A 23193-nucleotide genomic window follows, 5' to 3' on the forward strand; every position below is an offset into this window, starting at 1 on the left:
TTTCCTCTTTCAAGGTGGTATTTTGGTAAGTCATTGAATTCACCACGCGTCTGTTGCAGCTTTGGCCTATAGGTGCCATTACTCAAAGTGACTGTGCTCATTTGATTACTCCTGTGTGACAGATGGGGCCTCTGTAATAAACAGGAGCTATTATTTATGGAAATGACTTCATAGGCAATTAGCAGAGATCTGCACGTGGGCTGCAAGTTATCACAATCTTCATATTTATATATGTAACAAGATTCCTGCATTTCTGGATTTTATATGCATCTCACACACACACACACACACACACACACACACACACACACACACACACACACACACACACACACACACACACACACTTGATTGAATTTTCTGTAGTGCAAGTGAAGCTTACAGAAGCTTGAGCTAGAAAGGGCATGCGACATTTCATAGTATACCTGTTCCCTTAGGAGGAGCAAGACATCATCAAACTTGCAACTGGCATCAACTGAAGCAAAGATCTGGGGAAAAGGCTAACTTTGTCCACACTCCACAGTGACATTTCTTTAATACTTTTTACAGGAAACAAAGATATAAAATACCAGTGTACCTTTTAGCCAAGTTGCTTGTTTTGCTGTCCTCATGAAAATAATAATAATAATATTATATCACAGGGCAACCCATACATACTGTACGTATTTGTATTTTGATCTACAAGGATTGCCTCATGTAATTCTTCCTCCTTTACCGTAAAAAGGTTATGTTCTTGATAATTGTCAAACTTTCAGCTGTAAGCTACTTCAGTCCCACATAAAACAAATTTCAAGAGCTGCCTTTTTTCATCTGCGTAATATTGCAAAGGTTAGGCACATTCTGTCCGAAAATGATGCAGAAAAACTTGTTCACGCATTTGTTACTTCTAGGCTGGACTATTGCAACGCTTTATTATCAGGCTGCCCAAGTAAGTCCCTAAATAGCCTGCAGCTAGTCCAAAATGCAGCTGCGAGCATACTGACAGGAACCAGAAGAAGAGATCATATCACTCCTTCATTGGCCTCTTTGCACTGGCTCCCGGTTAAATACAGAATAGAGTTTAAGGTTCTCCTCCTCACATACAAGGCTCTCAATGGACAGGCACCAGTATATCTCAAAGAACTCATCGAGCCCTATAAAACAGCCAGAACACCATTGCGTCCACAGTATGAAAAAATGCTTACGGCTCCAGGAAACCCTAAAAAAGCTAGAACAGGAGGCATAGCATTTAAGTTTCAGGCACCTCAGCTGTGGAACCTTCTCCCAGTCTCAGTCCGTGAAGCAGACACACTCTGTATATTTAAGACTAGATTAAAAACCTTTCTCTATGATAAAGCCTATAGCCGAAATGTATAGACTCAGTCACCCTATAGTCAGCCTCTCTCCCCTCTCCCTCCCCACCTCCCCCCTCTCTCCTCTCTCCTCTCATCCTCTCTCTTCTCGTCCTCCCTTTTGGTTGTGTGGGTTTGTGTCCCATTGGTACAATCGTAATTAACCCTGTACAGATTCACGCTCTAGTAAGGCCTGCCACTAATTCTACACCTGGGGACCCGCTCCCCGGAGTTTCTTTTATCTCCCACGTCGCAGTTCCATGGACTGTCACTACGGACCCCCAGCTGCGGCTCAAGACCGCGACTGCGGACCGGGCCTCTCCATGGAGCACGACCGTGGATTTCTACTACATTACACTATACCACTACACTATACTGTATATATATACATTCTTATATTATACCATTATATACTGCATACACATTATTGTTGTACTATATTATATTATCATATACTATCTTACACTATTATATTTGCTACTATTGTTATTGTTACTACTTGTATCTCTTTTTGTCTCTCCTCTGTCTGTCTCTCCCTCTCTCTCTCTCTCTTCTTTCCCCCCGACACGGTCGAGGCAGAAGGCCCCCACCCTAGAGCCTAGGGTCTGCCTGACGTTTCTTCCAGTTAAGGGGGAGTTTTTCGTTGCCACTGTCGCAAAAATTGCTTGCTCAGGGTGGGACTGTCGGGTCTCTTCTCTACATGTAAAGTGTCTTGAGACAACTTGTTGTGATTTGACACTTTAATAAAAATTGAATTGAAAATTGAAATTCTCTTAAAGGCAGTGGCATCTGGCAGAGTGATTGGTTTTATAATTGTAACGCCCAAACCACACCTATGCACAATGTAATGGGTAGCGCAGGTGTTTTAGGGATAAGGGTGTCCGAAGATAGCAACTTTTGCACGGGAACGCCCCTTGCGCCATGAGACCGTGTTGGTTTAGCCACTCTTGGCAAAAATAGGGCCCCTAGGCTGCAATGACTCTGTCATACATCCTCACCTCATACAGGTAAAACAATTTAAAGTGAAAGGGAGAATTACAAGACAAAATATAGCTGCAAGCAGCGATAACACGGGCCAGGTTTTGCAGAGAGAAAAAAAAAAGAAGAAACTATAAGTAATTTGCAGAATAAGCCATAGAAGCATAGAACACTCAACTTGAGAGAAAAAGGCAGGCAGACAGACAGACAGAGACACAGAGACACAGACAGACAGAGTGAGAGACAGACAGACAGACAGACAGACAGAGTGAGACACAGAGTGAGAGACAGACAGACAGACAGACAGAGTGAGACACAGAGTGAGAGACAGACAGACAGACAGACAGAGTGAGACACAGAGTGAGAGACAGACAGACAGACAGACAGAGTGAGAGACAGACAGACAGACAGATAGAGTGAGAGACAGAGTGAGAGACAGACAGACAGACAGAGACACAGAGTGAGAGACAGACAGAGAGACAGACAGACAGACAGACAGACAGAGACACAGAGTGAGAGACACGGAGACACGGAGACAGAGAGACACAGAGACACAGAGACAGAGAGACACAGAGACACACAGAGACACAGAGAGACACAGAGAGACACAGAGAGACACAGAGACACAGAGAGACACAGAGAGACACAGAGAGACACAGAGACACAGAGAGACAGAGAGACAGACAGAGACACAGAGAGACAGAGAGACACAGAGACACAGAGACACAGAGTGAGAGACAGACAGAGACACAGAGTGAGTGACAGACAGAGACACAGGGACAGACAGACAGTGAGAGACAGACAGACAGACAGACAGACAGACAGACAGACAGACAGACAGAGACACAGAGTGACAGACAGACAGACAGACAGACAGAGACACAGAGTGAGAGACAGACAGACAGACAGACAGACAGACAGACAGACAGACAGAGACACAGAGTGAGTGACAGACAGAGACACAGGGACAGAGACAGAGAGACAGACAGACAGACAGACAGACAGACAGACAGACAGACAGACAGAGTGAGAGACAGACAGACAGACAGACAGACAGACAGACAGACAGACAGACAGACAGACAGACAGACAGAGTGAGACACAGAGTGAGAGACAGACAGACAGACAGACAGACAGACAGACAGACAGACAGAGACACAGAGTGAGTGACAGACAGAGACACAGGGACAGAGACAGAGACACAGACAGACAGACAGACAGACAGACAGACAGACAGACAGACAGACAGAGTGAGAGACAGACAGACAGACAGAGTGAGACACAGAGTGAGAGACAGACAGAGACACAGAGTGAGAGACAGACAGACAGACAGAGACACAGAGAGACAGAGAGACACAGAGACACAGAGACACAGAGACAGAGAGACAGAGAGACAGAGAGACACAGACAGACACAGACAGACAGACAGACAGACAGACAGACAGACAGAGTGAGAGACAGACAGAGACACAGAGTGAGAGACAGACAGACAGACAGAGACACAGAGTGAGAGACACAGAGTGAGAGACAGACAGACAGACAGACAGACAGACAGAGTGAGAGACAGACAGAGACACAGAGTGAGAGACAGACAGAGACACAGAGACAGAGAGACAGACAGAGACACAGAGTGAGAGACAGACAGACAGACAGAGTGAAAGACAGACAGACAGACAGACAGACAGACAGACAGACAGAGTGAGACACAGACAGACAGACAGACAGAGTGAGACACAGAGTGAGAGACAGACAGACAGACAGAGACACAGAGTGAGACAGACAGACAGACAGACAGAGACACAGAGTGAGAGACAGACAGACAGACAGACAGAGACACAGAGTGAGTGACAGACAGAGACACAGGGACAGAGACAGAGACACAGACAGACAGACAGACAGACAGACAGACAGACAGACAGACAGACAGACAGACAGAGTGAGAGACAGACAGACAGACAGACAGACAGAGTGAGACACAGAGTGAGAGACAGACAGACAGACAGAGACACAGAGAGACAGAGAGACACAGAGACAGAGAGACAGAGAGACACAGAGACACAGAGACACAGACAGACAGACAGACAGACAGACAGACAGACAGAGTGAGAGACAGACAGAGAGAGACACAGAGTGAGAGACAGACAGACAGACAGAGACACAGAGTGAGAGACAGACAGACAGACAGAGACACAGAGTGAGAGACAGACAGACAGACAGACAGAGTGAGAGACAGACAGAGACACAGAGTGAGAGACAGACAGAGAGACAGACAGAGACACAGAGACAGAGAGACAGACAGAGACACAGAGTGAGAGACAGACAGACAGACAGAGTGAAAGACAGACAGACAGACAGACAGACAGACAGACAGAGTGAGACACAGACAGACAGACAGACAGACAGAGTGAGACACAGAGTGAGAGACAGACAGACAGAGACACAGAGACAGAGAGACACAGAGACACACAGAGAGACACAGAGACACAGAGACAGAGAGACACAGAGACAGAGACAGAGAGACACAGAGTGAGAGACAGAGAGACAGACAGACAAAAAGCAAAGTGCAATAATAGCACAATAAGACATGGAAACGGAATAGATTGAAATTGAGACAAAGCAAATGATTCCAACAGGTGAAATTACTTTTAAGCTCGACCCAGCTGAGGTGGACATACATAGGACGCAGGGGGGCAATCCCAGGTTAAGAACCTCACACATGGACACCTCAACCTATTGCTATTGACAGGAATCGAACGCTCGACCTTCGGACTCACAGGCTGAGACACGACCTGTAGTGCTACAGCTTCGTCCAGGCTGAAGTTGTCTGTTGAAGATCATACATTTTTGCCTTCTGTCATGAACCAAGCCCCTGGCTGAAACTGGTGAAAGTAGCTGATCTACAAGCTCAGAAACACGTTGCTATCTGAAAAGTTTTGAGATTGTAGATCGGCTATTTTCAGAATGAAGTATGTCATACATTGCAAAAACATACCCTCTCAAATAAGCATTTCATGTTATCTTTACCCTTTGCACATGTATTCATTGATACATTCATGTTTTTTGCAATTCAACTTAAATGAGTCTGCATCAAGTGAGGCTTGAACAGGCAACCTTGCAGTCATGAGGCACTCACTTAAGGGAGAAGCCATTGGACCAACAGACAAGACCTGTGAAAAAAGAGATAACACAGCAGCCGATCTACAAGCTCAGAAACACGTTGCTATCTGAAAAGTTGTGAGATTGTAGATCGGCTATTTTCACAATTTTGTCATTGCGAACGCAGCGGAAGGAGGCGCGCCGCGCAAGTGGAGCTTACTATAAAACCGTGCTCGGCTTGTGTGTGTGTCTGTCCGTGTGTGTGCAGTCACGCTCTCATTGGCTGCATGCACCCATGTGACTCACATGCGTGCACTGCCTGTAAGCAGCCACCCGAGTGCGCCAGAGTGCAGGAATTTAGACAATGCTCTGATTACAATGCACAACAGCCTGCAACACACACACACACACACACACACACACACACACACACACACACACACACACACACACACACACACACACACACACACACACACACACACAGTCAATGTTCTCTCCCCATCACGGTGAAATAACACGGATTACAAGTCTGTAAATACACAATATTTTCGAGCTGCGTTCGCGCGTCTTACTTGTATATTGCAAAAAATACTCTCCCCAAGAAGCATTTCATGTTACCTTTAACAGTTGCGCATGCATTAATTGATACAGTCATGTTTTGTGCAATACAATTGAGAAGTAGCCAGCAAGAGTTGAGGCTTGAACTGGCGACCTTGGATCCAGAGGCTGATGCTGAAGCGAGACGCCATTGGACCAACAGACCAGAACCAGTGAAAAAAGAATTCACACTAACACTAACACTAAGATCACTCGTTCACAAACCATTTACCAATACAGAAATTGTATGTCTCCTCGAAACCGAAACCAGTGAAAGCAGCCGATCTACAAGCTCACAAAACGTTGCTATCTGAAAAGTTGTGAGATTGTAGATCGGCTATTTTCACAATGAAGTACGTCATACATTGAAAAAACATACTCTCAAATAAGCATTTCACGTTATCTTTACCGTTTGCACATGTATTCATTGATACAGTCATGTTTTTTGCAATTCAACTTAAATGAGTCTGCATCAAGTGAGGCTTGAACCGGCAACCTTGCGGTCGTGAGGCACTCGCTTAAGGGAGAAGCCATTGGACCAACAGACCAAAACCTGTGAAAAAGAGATCACACAGATGATACAGTTTCACGCAAATAGCTGAAAAATCCTGGGTTTAAGTGTTTTTCAAACTGCTCAAAATTGCGGACAATCTAAGGGCGGAGCTTACTGGTCAACGTGATACATGTGTTCCTCATGAGTCAAGGCACATGTGTAAGCAGGTTTAATGGCTGTCGGCCAAACGAGGCATGACTTTTGCCTGTTTAAAGTTTGCATTTTAAAAAAATCGCTATAGCGCCCCCCTTTGATCAATTGGAGTAAGATTGGTTTCAGTGATATTTGGAATGACCCTCAACATTACCGCAAAGTTTCAAAGAAATGTGAGTCTGCATGTATGTGTTAGGGGCAGATGAATAATTGTCATAAAACTGCAATATTCATTGGCTCATTAAAGCTTCATTTTTTCACTGGAAAATCTTTGCTGCTTGTTTGTCGGCATAGGTCCAAAGTTCATGTGTAAAACGTTTCGTGCAGATTACTCAAAATCCCAGGAGGAGATTAACTGTTTTTCATATAATTCAAAATGGTGGGAGATCTAAAGGTCAGAGGTCAAAAGTCAGAGGGTGAAAGTTGTTCAGCATGAAGAGACGCATATGTGTATCCAAGTTTCATGGCTGTAGGTCAAACAGGGCATGAGTTGTACCTGTTCAAAGTTGGCATTTTGCTATAGTGCCACCTTTTGACGAAAGATTGTGAGAATTATTTCTTGATAGTTTTTCATGACCATCTACCATATGGCCGAGTTTCGTAAAAAGCGACAGCACGGTTCAGCCAGAACTGCGAAAAGTGGCAGAAACGGAATACTGCCAATCTTAAAACAGGTCCAGAGCTGAGCTCTGGCCCCGTAAATATGTAGTTTATCTTTTAAAGTGCCCCTGTGGTTTCTGCTATGTGGGAAAAACCAAAAGAGAATTGAAAATCAGAATTACAGAGCACAAGAGTAATATTAGAAATACAGACGTGAAGTCTCCAGTTGCCAGGCACTATAATACTGTAAAACATGACATTTGTGCACTGAGATTTCAAGGTTTAGAAGTAGTCAACCCACTAAGAAGAGGTGGGGACAGAGACCGGGTACAGAAGACAAAGGGTTAGCTATTATTGAATAGTATTTTGTTGCTGATTTAGTGGCTGACGTGCTGAAATGCGTCCATTTCTCTAGATAACATAATAAAAAAGAACATAAGAAACAACTGAAGAGAGTGCGGATAATTCTTTCATGATCTGCAATTTTCATCAGAGGACACCATTGTACTTTTTAAAAAAAATTACATTCATCCATAATCCTACCTTCAACATAGCCATTTAAATGGGTTATTCATTGGCATTGTTACTGCTATGAAAACAATTTAAACATATTCAATTTTGTACTCCATTCTGACATTGCTGCTACTGCATGGTTCACATTGTACAAAATGTAGGACTTCGGTATTGGCTTTGTTGTGTCATGACATTGATTATCTGTACAAGCAAATGATACATACCAGTATCTTATTTCTCTTCAGTAATGGGTTTCCCTCTGTGTTCTATTCCACTGTATGCCACTTTGTCCTTAATCAGAACTGGATATACTACACTGAAATAGACACCGACCATTCACTATCATCTATCACCAGATCAATAATTGCATTGGATCTCTTAATCGGTAATGTGAGGAACCTGTTAAAAGCATATAAACCTTATTTGTGGTGGAATAAATTATTTGAAGACAGGCAGCTCCCAATTAGACTGAGTAAATTTTTTAAATCAGGTTTGTGTAATTGAGTGTGTGTTCTAACAGTGATAATTACCCTCTGATGTTGGAAAGGGAAATGGTCTAATGTTATTCCTCTATTGGTACACTTACAGTACAGGCAACTCTCTCCCCCTAAATCCTTTTCCGGGGTTATTGTTTCCATGGATATAAGCAATATAGAGATAGCTATGTGAATGTGGTCTTGTTCTGTGGTAAACTGCAAAGGGACTACAGATGGAAGACTTTTATTGTGTCATTGGAAAAGTAAATACGACTAAACACTTGTATCAGAAATGTCATGACTGAGAACAGAAAGATAATCATTCATCAGTGCTGTGAGTATTGAAGGAAGCAAATTGGTCTGATTGCAACTGAGTGCAAGTTTCAATTTAGTATGAACATTCTGTCAAGAATGTTGCAGCCATTGCAGTGTTAAACACCCTTGTAGGCCACTACGCTGCCAATAGAGCGTCGCAGTTCCCGCCCACTTCCTGTTTTTTTTGGTGCCGGAAGAAAAAACTCAATGCATTTTTCCATTGACATTTCCAAAAATATTTATATCTATTAATTTAAGCCTCGAATCAAGCCATCATGACATGACATGAATCATGACCATAAACGTTTGATTCTGTGATTTTTTTTTTGTTGAAAACGGCAAAACAAAGGGTATTTATTAAATATAGTATATCATATAATTAAATATAAAATTTAAAAAAATCACAGAAAAAAACGTTTTATGGTCATGATTCATGTCATCTCGTGATGGCTTGATTCGAGGCTTAAATTAATAGATATAAATATTTTTGGAAATGTCAATGGAAAAATGCATTGAGTTTTTTCTTCCGGCACCAAAAAAAACAGGAAGTGGGCGGGAACTGCGACGCTCTATAGCAAGAAGAGCAACAGCCACTGAGAATGTTTGAATTAAAGGAGAGATCCGGCCATTTTAAGTGTTATCTTTGATGTGTCGCTAATCACTCACCAACATCGAAAGGGCCGTTGAGTTATTCCAGATCTGCCCCTGTTGTCCATTCTGCAGACCCCTTACAGCGGCATAATGGGAGACGTGTGTAAGAGTGAAAATCGTCTATTATAACCGATGCAAAGTTAGTTTTTTCTCTACTACTGCTCATCGTGGAGTCTCATGATACTCAAACATGCACTGAATGTCGCGCACGAGCTACCGTTCGTGCAGAACGAGATGACGCTGGTTGCTTGTTTCTCTCACAGAACCTGGCGTCTGTGAGAGAAACAAGCAACCAGCGTCATCTCACCCAAAGTGCGTCATGGTCCGTTTGTTTCACGGATGTGGCAACACCGGCGCTTTTTTCACACACATGATTTGACAACCCGGGAGCCAGCGAACATGAAAACGCTAATAAACAGCTGACATTTGGGGAAAGCGATTAACGGGCTTCGGTGTTCCGTGCACATAGTAATGGTCAATGGCTGTGTGCAAATGCAGATCAATTGCTCCAGCCACTGAGGAGAATCGGGCAGAAGAGATTTTGGGGACGCACGCACGCACAGATAGACGCACAGAGCTTTGTAGAATTACAGGATGATGATGGGAATTATTTCTAGTCATGGGTTAAGGATGGTCATGTCAGGAAAACAGACTGTCAATATATGTATTACTGTTTGAAACAAAGCTGTTCAGGTTCAGAGCATTAGTGTGCCTACATCACTCAAAGACCATGATAATGTTAAGAGAACTTCTCAATGTTTGTACTTTTGGGGTTTAATATACTTTCATTACCAGCTCAGTAGACTTGTGGTTACAGTGTCTACCCTGAGACTGGGAGGTTCGATTTAAGTTAAGTTCTGTTTAAATTGTGTTCATGTAGACAGCTGGATGTTTTGCAATCTAAGATGATCAATAGTTAACATAAGGGAGAAGCCACTGGGAAAGAGAACATGTAGCCACTGAAATCTATCCATAAGCAATGCAGAGCTCTATTGACCACAAGGATTCAGATTCACACAGCCTGCTTCAGTGGAAATTTGTAGGTCAGCAATAATGGAAGGAAAATAATGCAAAGGAAAAAGAAAACAACATCAAACTGCAGCTGTGATTTCAGATTTGAATTAGGATCAACTAGTCATTACATTCAGGCCATTATGATAACGATAAAGTGATTACGCTAACATTAAAAACCTATAATGTCAGTTCAGTGGCTGCACAAGATAAGTTTATTATGTATTTTACAATAATGACGGCCCCTCTGTGAATCTTCAGCCCCCCATATTGGAGAGGGCTCAGCCCACCCAAGTCATTTGCAGGCTCTAATTAATCAATGGTATTCCATTACAAATTTACAAAGCACACAAGCAATCAATCCAACAGGATCTTATTACTCCGCAGATGATAACACAAAAAGCTCTTCAGCATTATTGCTGCAGCTGGGCGGTAAGGATGCAATTAGCAATTTTAGCATTGCATTGAACTATACTTTGTCTTAGCTTCTGTGCTTCCTTTATCACTTGTCTATTTTCCCAGCATAAAAAGTCTATTCATAGAAAGCAAAAAAACATACAATTTCTTATCTATACACAGGTTATTAAGTTTTCTGCCTGATTAGTAATATCTCAGGTCACAGGTGTCCTTCATGGATGGAGAGAGGGAGCAAGAGCAAAGACGAGACCTTGGAGGAAGGATGGCAAGGCAATGTGATTAATGTAAATGTATCTCTTGCATCACATTGCCACAGCCGTGGGGACAAGGGACAGCTGTGAGGCTCAGCTTGGGTTGGCACTGTGCCTGTTGTCTATGTTCCACACCTTGGCACTGCTAGCCTGGCACCACACGTCCTGTAGGAATTTAGATCCACAGTTTATATCCCCAGCTCCCCTGGTAAATTCTGAACAGGGAAAAGTTGTGTGAATTGTTTTCTCATCCTTCCGTAAACAGGTGCAACAACCCGAAATAGGCCCTGGCCACAACATTTGGAAGGCAGTTACAGGCAATAACTATTCTACCTAATTTATTGAAAATTAAACAAATACCATTTGTTCCACCCTATGGGTGGAAGTGAAATCACTTTTGCCTCTGTATTGTTTAGAAGCCCCTCAATGTGTGATTGTAAATATGGGGTATAGATGGGACGCTGTGTTCATGTCTTTTTGCCATTTTTTGTAGCATGGGCCCCTCCCACAAAGCAATAATACCCAATCATAACTGAATATGAAAAATCTTAAGCAATAATACCCAATCGCAACTGAATATGAAACATCTGAATGATATGTTGTTCATACAGTATGACTGCAGAGGTAATGTGTAACGATTTGTGTGAGTTTCAGACAAAATATGTAGGAGTAGTAGCAAAAAGTTTTTTTTAAGAAAATGCAAAATGGCGCAAAATCTAGTTAGGCAGAAATGGGTGTGGCCTGTATGGGGAGTTGCATCATGTTCCAAGATATACAAGGAATTTTGTATAAACTAGACTATACCCGTACCGTAGGGGGATATGAGCACCCAAAGTGAGCAGTTTGGCTTATGCACTGTGAACAGACAGTTTATGTGAACACACACAAACACCCGAGCATATACAGATCTAACAGGCGGAGCCGTCCCCCGTCGCCAACACACACACGCGAGCCGTCGCGAGCGTGCACACACACACACACACACACACACACACACACACACACACACACACACACACACACACACACACACACACACTCACCACGATACATCCTCATGCGGCCAGAGCCGTGCCCTGTCGCGAACACGCACACACACACGCGCGTGCGGGCGTCACGCAAACACAAATAATGTACATTCTGACACGTCCCTCCCCAACGTGCATGCGCACGTGCGTGTCCACGCATTCACGGCCGCGGACCCAAGTTGTGGTGCGATCATCTCCTCCCCCCACCCACCCAACCACACACACACACACACACACACACACACACACACACACACACACACACACACAACCACACACACAACCACACACACACACACACACACACACACACACACACACACACACACACCCACACACACCCACACACACACACCACGGAGCCGCAACGCAGAATGGAATGTGGCTCCCTGGCGTTGCCATGTTCACCTATTGTAAGCGGTTTAGGGGCAATATTGGTGGTAGTGTGTTTTTGGTGTTGGTTTTGAAAGTGCAGGTGGGTGTGGGGAAGCGTTGTGAGCTTGTAGATTGGCTGTTTTCCAAGAGGCAATGTATATGTGTGAAGGTGCTTCGTTTGGCCTTCTTTTCATAGACCTTGTTGCTTGTAGGGCTCGCTTTGTTTGGCCTTGTTTTCATAGACCTTGCTGCTTGTTTCTCGCAGCGTGATCTCCCATTGTTTGACACATAAACGCTAATAATAAGCTGAGATGATTAAATTGAAAAACTTCGCCGTTGCGTTCAGATGGTAATGGTCAATGGCTGTGTGCAAAATCAGAACAATTGCTCCAGCCACTGAGGCGAACCGGGCAGCTTCACCATGACACGACAACAGACAGAGCCACTACAGAGGTTTGTCAAATTATAGGAGGATGTTTTATTGTACAGCCAAGACAAGTACAGTTCAAGAGTTATAGGCCAAAATGTAAAGAGGCCTGTTATAGTGCCACCATGAGGCAATTTGAAAAAATTGAGGTGGGGGTTCCCTGGCCTACTAGAAATGTACATGGAAGGTTTCTCGTCAATCGGTAGACACACAGATACACGGACACACGGACGGTTGTACAGGACAGTCTCTGAAAACATATCTCCGCCTCCAGGCATTTCAGCCTGGAGAAGATAAACACAGATGAGCAACAAGATGGGGTGTTGTTGTACAGTGTACTGTTCTCACACTGCCGTATGTGCTGTCTTGTTCTCTGACCTTTCAGCAATTGGTGCAAATAATATCATTTTTAAAATATTTCGTTTTGGCATTTTGATGCTTTATTCGGATAGTCATAGTGAAGAGAGACAGGGAATTTGGACAGAGAGTACTGAGTAGGGGACAGTCACCTCGAAAATGTTCCACCCAGCCTGGGAGTCTGTACTATTAACAAGAGCTTCAGGAACACAGGTTATTTTTTCCATTTCCTGAAAAGTACAGTAACGGTTTTGGACACACATGACAGTGACGATATAGTATAATTAGGATGAGTTGGTGAACGAGTGCAAGTCTGACTCTGCAAGGATAGGTGCAATGGCCCCCCATATCAAAATTGAACTTTGTGCCTGCCTATCCAGATTGGCCAATACCCCACTTAAATTTTACTTACGTTAAATATATTATGCATAGTTCTTCAAGGTTCAAGATTTCTTTTAAGTTAAAAGAGTAAAATGAGTTATTACTTATTAGCTAAGGCATATACTTAGTTAGTTAAAGACGGGGTGCCGTGATTTTCAGTGATTTCTTCCCCCCCTAAAACATAATCATCAGGTATTATGGTTATATAGGAGGAAGATTTTTTTCAAAAAAGTGTACAGAAATTGTTAAAATTATGTTTTTATGTGGACACGCCTCCAGTTCATTAAGTATACCTGGTTCTCACCTTAGCACCTCCTCCACCACCTAAGCACCACCCACCTGTCCTAGTCCCTCCTCTTCCTCATGCCCACACCTGTTGTGTTATGATAATGAGGGGGAGGGTACATTTTTACTATGTCACTAAAGGGCTGTTTTTCTATTGGCACGTTTGACCCTCAAGGTTTCAGCCTCTAGGTAGAAACTCAAAATAGTCAGAGAAGACATAAAACACCATAAAAACACCACCAGGGGGCTTAATGAAGTTCTATCAACCTCATAGACACATGAAAAACAGAAAAGTGCAAAACCATGGCACCACCTCTTTAAGTATATGCCTCTGACTCTGTATAGGCCTTTGGTCAGGCATATTCCTATTGTTAATACTATATTCATTTAGATGATTTGGATTGGATTGGATACATTTCCAAATGAATTAAATGGTTTAAAAAATGCAGGCTAATACAGGTCTAAAATAACTTAATTTTTTTCAAGGCCGTTCTTGGAGAGATAGAGGTTGCTTCAGTGAGGTAATATTGTGCCAAAATGAATGGCACAATATTAAGAAGTTTCATTCAGGTCACAATCACCGCCTCCAGCTCTGCTAACGGTGAGTGAAATGCATAAATAAATAAAACATACACGTAGGTCGGTTCGGTTGTAATCTAGTTGATAATTATTATTGGCAAAATGTTTTTTTATGCGCTGAGTCTGTCCATAGTCCTGGAATTGTGAATCACTCACTCCAGCTCATGTTGTTTTTGTTTTGTTGTTTTATTTGTCTTTTCCTGCCACCATGGAGGTGGCAAAGTTATATTAATGCAATGTGATCACTGTGTTAGTGTGTTTTCTGTATTGATGACAAAGTTCTCACAATGATGTGTTTAAAGTTTGAAGTAAGCCTACTATTAGACACTGTTAAGTGCTTTGCACCTCGAACTTGTCTGCTAGTGCTTTGATTGATAGCCTAATTTGATTATGTTCCATTTGACTTATTGTTCAGTGCATAATTTTCCTTTTTAATGGATTATGAGACATATTGTATAAGAGCAATATTTCACCTTTAAGTGTGCAATATGTTAAGTGTGCCTTGACAATGTGTGGACCCTGGGGGTCCCTGACAGCAGTAAGCTGGGCTGTACAACCTGGCCCCCTGGTGTCAAACCATCTAATTTAGCCCGCACTCAAAAGTCTCACCACAAGAAAGGGCTACTTCACACGTGCCATCCACGCCATCTGAAGTTCAAGAGTGAACTCTCGCCCACCCCCTACGTTCCCCACTTGGGACACGACACTAACGCCGTCATCATCGAGACCTAGTGTGACGAACTCACCAGAAACCAGCGTCCTCAGAAGCAGGATAGTACAACAATAATAATCTCCGTAATCTTCATTACAATTTGCCAGAGAGTCAGACCCCTGAACAGTGTTTGTGCCAAGTTTTGGTGTGATATTCTCATGGTGCAGATTAAAGCCGCGAACAGTGCACCTCGCAAGTCCAGATGTTGCATTTGTGACATCCACCGTCCGTCCACCATCGGCCCAACCACCCTCAAGGCAATTTTAATATGGGATAGCCTAGGATTGTTTAAAAAAGTGCCCCCCCCCCCCCCTGGTGAAGAATATATGCCCCCCTACTGCTCATTGTCTGGTGCCAGCACTGTGAGAATATATCGTCACACCATGGCACTGTTTTCATGGTCATTAACTCTCCTGTCATTTCAGATCCTGCCACTTCCACATGCCATGTTATCGCCTCATTCCCTTGGTTTCCCCCACCCATTTCCCCCCACCTGCAGCTCATTCCCTCATTAGGCCCTCTGTATATACCAGTCCATTTCCGCTCGTTCTTCGTCAGATTGTCTTTTGTGTTATGCTAAGCCTTCTAGCAATTAATTGGCTCCTGTCTGCCTATCTACCTGGACCCATATTCTCTGCCTGATCCCTGCCGGTTAAGTTTGCCTGCTCTGCTCGATCTCTTGGTTCTAATTCTCTGCCTGGTTCCCTGAATCCTGATTCTTTGCTTGATCCCTGATAAGTTTGCCTTGATTTCTCTTCTGAGTTTGACCCTAGCTTGCCTGTTTACGGGATCAAACCTTGTGAACAGCGACTGTTATAATGACAATCCAGCCAGTAATTGTCTTGATATCGTCTCTGTCGGGTGGAAACCTCATATGTCCAAAACTGTTACTCTTCAGGATTCAAATAAAAAAATAGCAAAAGTAGCAGATCTACAAGCTCAAAATGCGTCGCTTCGCATTATTATTATCTGCTACTTTTGATACTTTTGTGTGACGCTGTGGTATGATCAAGTAGGGCGTTAATTAACAAAAAATATATGGAGATAGGAGGTTTCTGCCCGACAGCAACGATATGTTGTTTGGGGCCAAAGTGTTGAATGGATGCACAGACTGACTGACTGACTGACTTTTCCATCCTAGAGTCCAACCACTATCAGAACTGAAAGAAGACTACACATTTTTCCCATGCCACACTGAGGCACTGCTATATTTGCCATGAGTAGCAATGGCAGACCAGTTATGACTGGGCCAATAGAATTATATTGGGGACAATATCTGTAATAGGAGTGTAGCATTCTGGTTCATTGCATGGGTAGATGCATCGCTGAGATGAACTGTGGAGGTTTACTGTGATAGTATATTGGAAAACTAAACTTTAATTATTTTGTTTCAGACACACTGCCCAGAATCTAAAATGCCCAATGTTATGGTAGCATATTGAATTATATTAGTACGGCATAATTACTTTCAGTATTTGAACATGCACATTTGAATTGTGAAAACTCAAACCATGCAGCAGCAGAGTTTGTCCTTGTTAAATCGTCAAATCTTGGAGTAATGATGCACAAGTGTAGCCGGAAGAAAAACATTTTCATTATTCTCAACGATGCACAACAGCAGTAGAGCTGAAAGTTGTTTTACTAACAGATGTTTACAATGTTTACCTGCGACGCCGACCCTTTGAAAAATAGCCACTCTACCTGAAAGCAAATGTGGGCAGTGTACATAGTGTAATTGCATGATTAGATGTGACACTTTCTCACACCTGTTTAAAATTAGTTGGAAGGAATCAATCATTCTTTAGGAGTTTACACAGTGAATATGTTGGGGGTGGTGGTTGCACTAAGGTGGGCGGAAAGGGCTAGACTGGATAAACCGGTAATATATTCTGATTCATCATCAGTCCTAGCAAGTTTTAAGGTCACTCAAACAGCCATCATCATACTACATACAGTATTAAGAAGACACAAGAATAGTTAAGTAAAATGTCTGTGGATTGTAGCACTTGTATTTTGTATTGTTCCTATTGAACTTTTAATGTATGTTATTTAATGACCTATTCCATTAAGGAAAGGATTCCAAATGAGCCTTTTGCCTTCTTCCTTTTCTTTTGATGTGTATTGTTTCTATTTTATATTGCAATGTGCTAAACTAAACTGCATTTGTAGAATCTCTGGTGGTGCTGTGCAGCAGGACTGTGTGGGACCCAGAACCCACACATACTGCATTAGCAGGGCCTGAGGTGGGTTTTTAATGGTCATTGTGGTTTATAGTTTTATATCAACCAGAGGTTCATGTCAATAATGGAGGTTAATGCATTCACCCACCATTGTGGTTTATACGATTATACCTACATACTGTTTTTGTGATGTTTAAGTAATATTATTTTCTGTGCTGTATTGTAGAGTCCCAGACCAGATCTAGATCCTACCTGTTGGGCATACACCATAGACCGTAACAAATATGGACAGCATTACGCCCATAGACTCTACAGACCGTAAATGAAGCCTGTTTTTCAGCCATTTCAAATCTGCCATCTTTCTCTGACAATGTTTATTAAGGTAATAAAATCAAGTGTAAAGTTCATCAAAAACCCATCCGCTTGAATGGAGCCGAATTGCTTCTGACACCAGCACGGGTGAAACAGTGAGACTTGCAGGCCATTCGTATGAACTGTCACTTCCTATATAGCCTCAATTTGCAACTCGGAAGCTAGCCCCTTGGTATACACGTGCCTCAGGCCTAGGAGGTAGGAAGTAGGGCTTGCCAGTATAATTGTATTAATGTAATGATGATGTGTATGCTTTGTACAGTTTGCAGTGTTATTATTCTTGAAGTGTCATTATTGCCCCCCAGTCAATTAATGGTGGTACAGACACACATGTCATTTGATATACTTTTTTATTGGTGCTGTTTAAATAAAACTGATACTTGATTGTTCACACAAAAGCCTCTGTCCGTCTCTGTATTGTCAAACTTGTGTGGAGATTTTTGGTTATAATAACAGTAAAATAATTCAGTTCAGGGTCTCTCCCTTTAAAGAGGGTGGCGTAGTCACATCTTGGTATTATTCCAAAAGTATTACTTGTGTCCATCTGGTCACACATATTTATATGAATGAATGCTGATGTGTCTGAAAGTAATGTCCTAGCAAGGAAAGTAAATGAGTCTAACAGTTAAGTAGCTATGCCTCTGTAGGCAAGCAGCAGACCCAGACAGCAAGACAAACGCAAGGAGAATGTTTCTTGTATCAGGCATCAGTATTCTGTCTAAGGCACTGAGTGACTATGGCCTCGGCATATAGCAGTAGGCCTTCCATTCTCAGTCGATGAGAATGGAACACATGTTAATAGTTGGTCATGGTCAGGGGAGTTGCTCAGTCGCTGAGTATGGAGCAGCTTATGTCATAGTCAGGCAGAATTGACCTTCCATACTCAAGTGCTGAGAACACATCTTTTGGTCAGAGAGAGGAATGTCAATCCTCACAAATATCATAACAATGTGTATGTGTAACGATGTATCCTTGTAGAATCTGTATTTAAGCTGCCCCAACATCCAGATTGGGGTCAGACTCCTGTTGCCTTCCGAGGCAACCGGACCCTGTCCACCTTCCCTTCCTCCATCTTCTTCCATCACTTTCCTTTTCCCCTTTCTATTCTTTACTCTTATTTTATCATTTTTATATTACATTATTGTCTCTGCCAGGCCGAGACTATGTTTTGCACCCTGTCGGTCCGTCGGTCCGTCCGTCCGTCCATCGCAGCGAAACTGTGCACACACTCCCTGGATGCCAGAGCTGAACCTCTTTTCACTTGGGCCTGTTTTTTTTTTACAGTATTCCTACAGATTTTGTCCAAACATCACGCACATCGTTATCTCTATAGTCATTAAACGAAACGGGTCTTGATTGGCTAAGATTGGCTTCCAAAAACAAAATGCCTCAGATCATGAACACAGCATGTGATTTCCGTGAATTTTTGCACGCACATCCCCACTAGGCCGAGGAAGAAATGCCACTTGAAATGTTTCAAATCAGCCTCATGGCTAAACGTTTTGTTTAATGACTATAGAGATACTGTGTACTGATTTGCGTGATGTTTGGACAAAATCTGTAGGAGTACTGTCAAACATTCTGCAAAAATCACAGGCCCATGTGAAGAATTTGGGGCAGAGGTTCTGCTCTGGCATCCAGGGAGTGTGTGTGCACAGTTTCGCTGCGATCAAGCCAACGGTGCCGGTGATTAGCTGGTCAGAGACGGAACCACGGACGGACGGACGGACGGACGGACGGACGGACGGACGGACGGACGGACGGACGGACGGACGGACGGACAGACAGGGTGCAAAACATAGTCTCGGCCATGCCTTTCTGCCTGGCATAGACAATGGAGCATTTACCATCATTACAAAAAGAAGTCTAGCTGAAACAGAACTCATACCTCCATCCCTCAAACCCAGCAGTGTCTTCTTACCTTGTGAAGTAACACTGTGTTTGTGTCCTATTCTACAGTATTTCCTGCCTATTAGACAAGATCAAAATGTCAAAATGTATTTCTGGGTAGAATGTCAAAATAATATATTACTAATAGTCAATAACATCAACATAAGTGTCCTTCGAGAAATAAGGTTAATGAATAATACTGCTCCAATGCGATGCTGCCGACATGACCTGTCCGGAAATACATTTTGGGTTGTAGTGATTCTAGTAGTTTTTTATTGTCAAGATTTGGTGTGGTTCAAACTACAGTAGTCGTTGGCTAGAGTTCAGAGATTACATCAACTTTTATACTGGTAAAGGCTAAAGTCAGGGTTACGGTTAGTTAATGAATGTACTGTATGTACAACAATTTCTCAGAAGGTAGCCTACTCACAAGAATGTGAATAAGCTTTAAAACCTGCTGAAAGCATGGCTCCCTAACAAATCCTGGCATCTTCAAATGCATTCACTAAATCTCTCTAAAGAGCAGTCACCAGTGTGTCACAGATGCTAGGCGCCTCTGAGATTGAAATATTTATGACAATGCACTGCGTAACAATTAGCATTAGCTTTCATCATAATCCTGGGCTAAATTGCTTCACTCATGAGGCTATGCAAAAGCCTTTGAACATTAAAACACCCAATAGAAAAAGAGGATGCCACGACAAAACAATGACAGACTGCATACAGTTTGCAGCACCAGCATACAAAATTCTAAATACAGCATGGTATGTCTTGATTGAGTGTGCCCAATGTCAAACATGCATGTCCAGTACTACTGCTACGGCAGCACGATTTTACAGGTTTCTGACAAGATTCTGACGTTCAGCAGATTCACATGGACTTACATCTATATTCAGGGAAATGTTTTGCTTTATATGTTTTTTCAGCAGCGTCCCAGTTCAGCCTCCTATAATTCTACAAAGCTCTGTGAGGGAGGGTGGTGTGAGGGTGGTGAGGTCAAAATCGGTTCTCCTCAGTGGCTGGAGCAATTGATCTGAATTTGCACACAGCCATTGACCATTACCATGTGCACGGAACAGCGATGCCCGTTTCGATTTCACCAAATCTCAGCTGTTTATTAACGTTTTTGTGTAAAAGAATGTCGCCATGGTTACGGCTGCCCAGCTGTGGGATGGCCCCGCGAGCTATGGGACGAACTGCCTCCCGGGTTGCCAGATCATGTGCGCATATCCCCCCACGGGTATGGACTAGTCTTTATAATTATACACAATCAAATGTAGGAACTGTGGAGTATAGGTTAACCCATCATAGACAGTTACTGTCCACTGTGCAGCTCTGCTCGGCTTAACTCATCGCTGCTGCTAGCTGTCCAACTGTCAAAATGGAACTCAAACGCATTGTTCTTGATAAGCCTAATAGTGTTATGCTAACATATAGAGCACACATACTCTAGTGACAGTGGTAAGGAGGATTATTGCAGTAAGGCAGAGACCTTGAACCTTCACATTTCAACTTTTCTATGTTTTTTTGTAAATGAATGCCTCGTTCATCATACAAAAGTGTAGCACAAAAGTAGTAAGAATAGCAGATCTACAAGCTTACAACACGTCACAATCTTCTATTTTCACTATTTTATAAAAGAAAATTATTATAAGAACGGACGGTTTTGGACATACAAGGTTTACACCCGACAGCGACGATATGTTTTTGTGTGTACTGCCTTCCTGTCGGACCTCCTACAACTGACCTTCTGAGCTGCCATAGGTTATTCTAAGGGGCATTAGCAGTTCATTATGCAGATGTTCTTCCTTCGGGGCTCTAACAAGCTGTGGGTGTGGGGGGAGCAGGCGAACTTGGCCTGCCTGGTGGACCTTGAGAAGTGCTAGCTGTGCAGTCCTATATGGCACAGGCTGCCTCTGACAGGCGTCTTCTGGAGCTGCACTATATGTCTGGTTCTGTTTAATTACACATGCATACATCTGTATCTAAAAGCACATACACTTCAAAAATCCTCGGTGTTCATTTAACTCTGGGAGTTTACAAATGGAACCCATATTTGTACATTCACTGCATTAAATTAATGCTATGGATTTTACTGTGTACAAACATACGCCACATGGATGTACTGCAAGTACTGTACGTGCATGCACGCGCACACACACAAACACAAACACACACGCATACACACTCACACACACACACACACACACACACAGCCATACACACGTCCGTGCGCGTGCGTGCACACACACACACACACACACACACACACACACACACACACACACACACACACACACACACACACACACACACACACACACACACACACACTATTTCATCATCCTTGTCCACTAACGGGCTCCTTCTCTGAAGGAATACAATTAACAACTCATTAATATGATTCATACTGTATGTATGTAGGATTATGAATATTATTGAAAATAATATACTTTCACAAGAGCACAGAATCTAGTCCTATAATCATCACATTAAAGTTTTAATAATACTGAAACTGGATAATGGCAAGGGGTAAAAAAACAACAACAACAACAGCGGTTGCAATAATGCATGGATTAGTGAAATCCAATCACCTCTGCTTTGTGCTAATCAAATGTAGTGGAAACTATCTTACCCAGTCTCCATCCGTCTTTTGGAACCAAAGCAAATACATTTAACTTAAAGGAAGCCTTGAAGCCTTGAATTCATGGATTTATTTGTGTTTTTGTGGCATTCTTAAGCCAATAATTTGATGACCGGGATGACCAAATAATCTACTTTGTGTCTCCTACCGGATACATTAGCCGGTAGGAGACGGGAATCAAATTATTGGCTTAGGAATGCCACAAAAAAAATTATCCATGGATTCAAGGCTTCATGGAGTGTGCAGGAAAATGCATGGAAAATAAGTAATTTTTTGGGTGAACTACTCCTTTAATGCCGCCACACTCTAAATGTAATCTTGTCTTTAAAGCTTGTAGCTTTTTCACTCGAAATAAAGCCTATTTTAAGGGAAACAGTACAATCTCCATTTAAAATCTATCCAGCTGTGCACCAACATCTGGAACATCAAAAAAGAGATATGTCATTTTCCAGCAAACATTAAAATGGAATTACAGAATCAGAGACTGAAACCACGTTAATGGAAAACATTCTATATGCAATCTGTTGTGCAGAACATTGTTCATGAGACTTGTCTGTTTATTTTTGGTCCAAGTTCAATTTAGAATTCTTATGGGCAAATTTTCAGCACCGTTAAAGTTATAGTTTTGTTTGGAGGTAAAGGGAGGTAAAGGGTTTTTTAAATCCACCCTAAAAACCCACCTCTTCTCCATTGCCTTCAGCTCAGTCTGAGGGCATTCTTAACTTATGGCCATTGAATGTATTTTTCCTCTTTTTTTGTATTTCTTTTATGTTCTCCTATCTTTGGTGTTTTTGTTTAGGTATTGCTTTATGTTTCTTTAACTATGCTGTATTTTTATTAGGTTATACTATTGTGATTGTAAAGCACTTTGGGTCAACTTCTGTTGTTTTTAAATGTGCTATATAAATAAAGGTGACTTGACTTGACTTGACTTAAAAGTTACCTCCTCAGTTTCCCCTCATTCAATTGAGGACATAATCATGACTGTCACCAACAGATGAGCTGACTTTACTAGGAA

The sequence above is a fragment of the Gymnoscopelus braueri genome (assembly GCF_963280865.1).
Source record: "Gymnoscopelus braueri genome assembly, chromosome: 4".
Taxonomy (NCBI): domain Eukaryota; kingdom Metazoa; phylum Chordata; class Actinopteri; order Myctophiformes; family Myctophidae; genus Gymnoscopelus; species Gymnoscopelus braueri.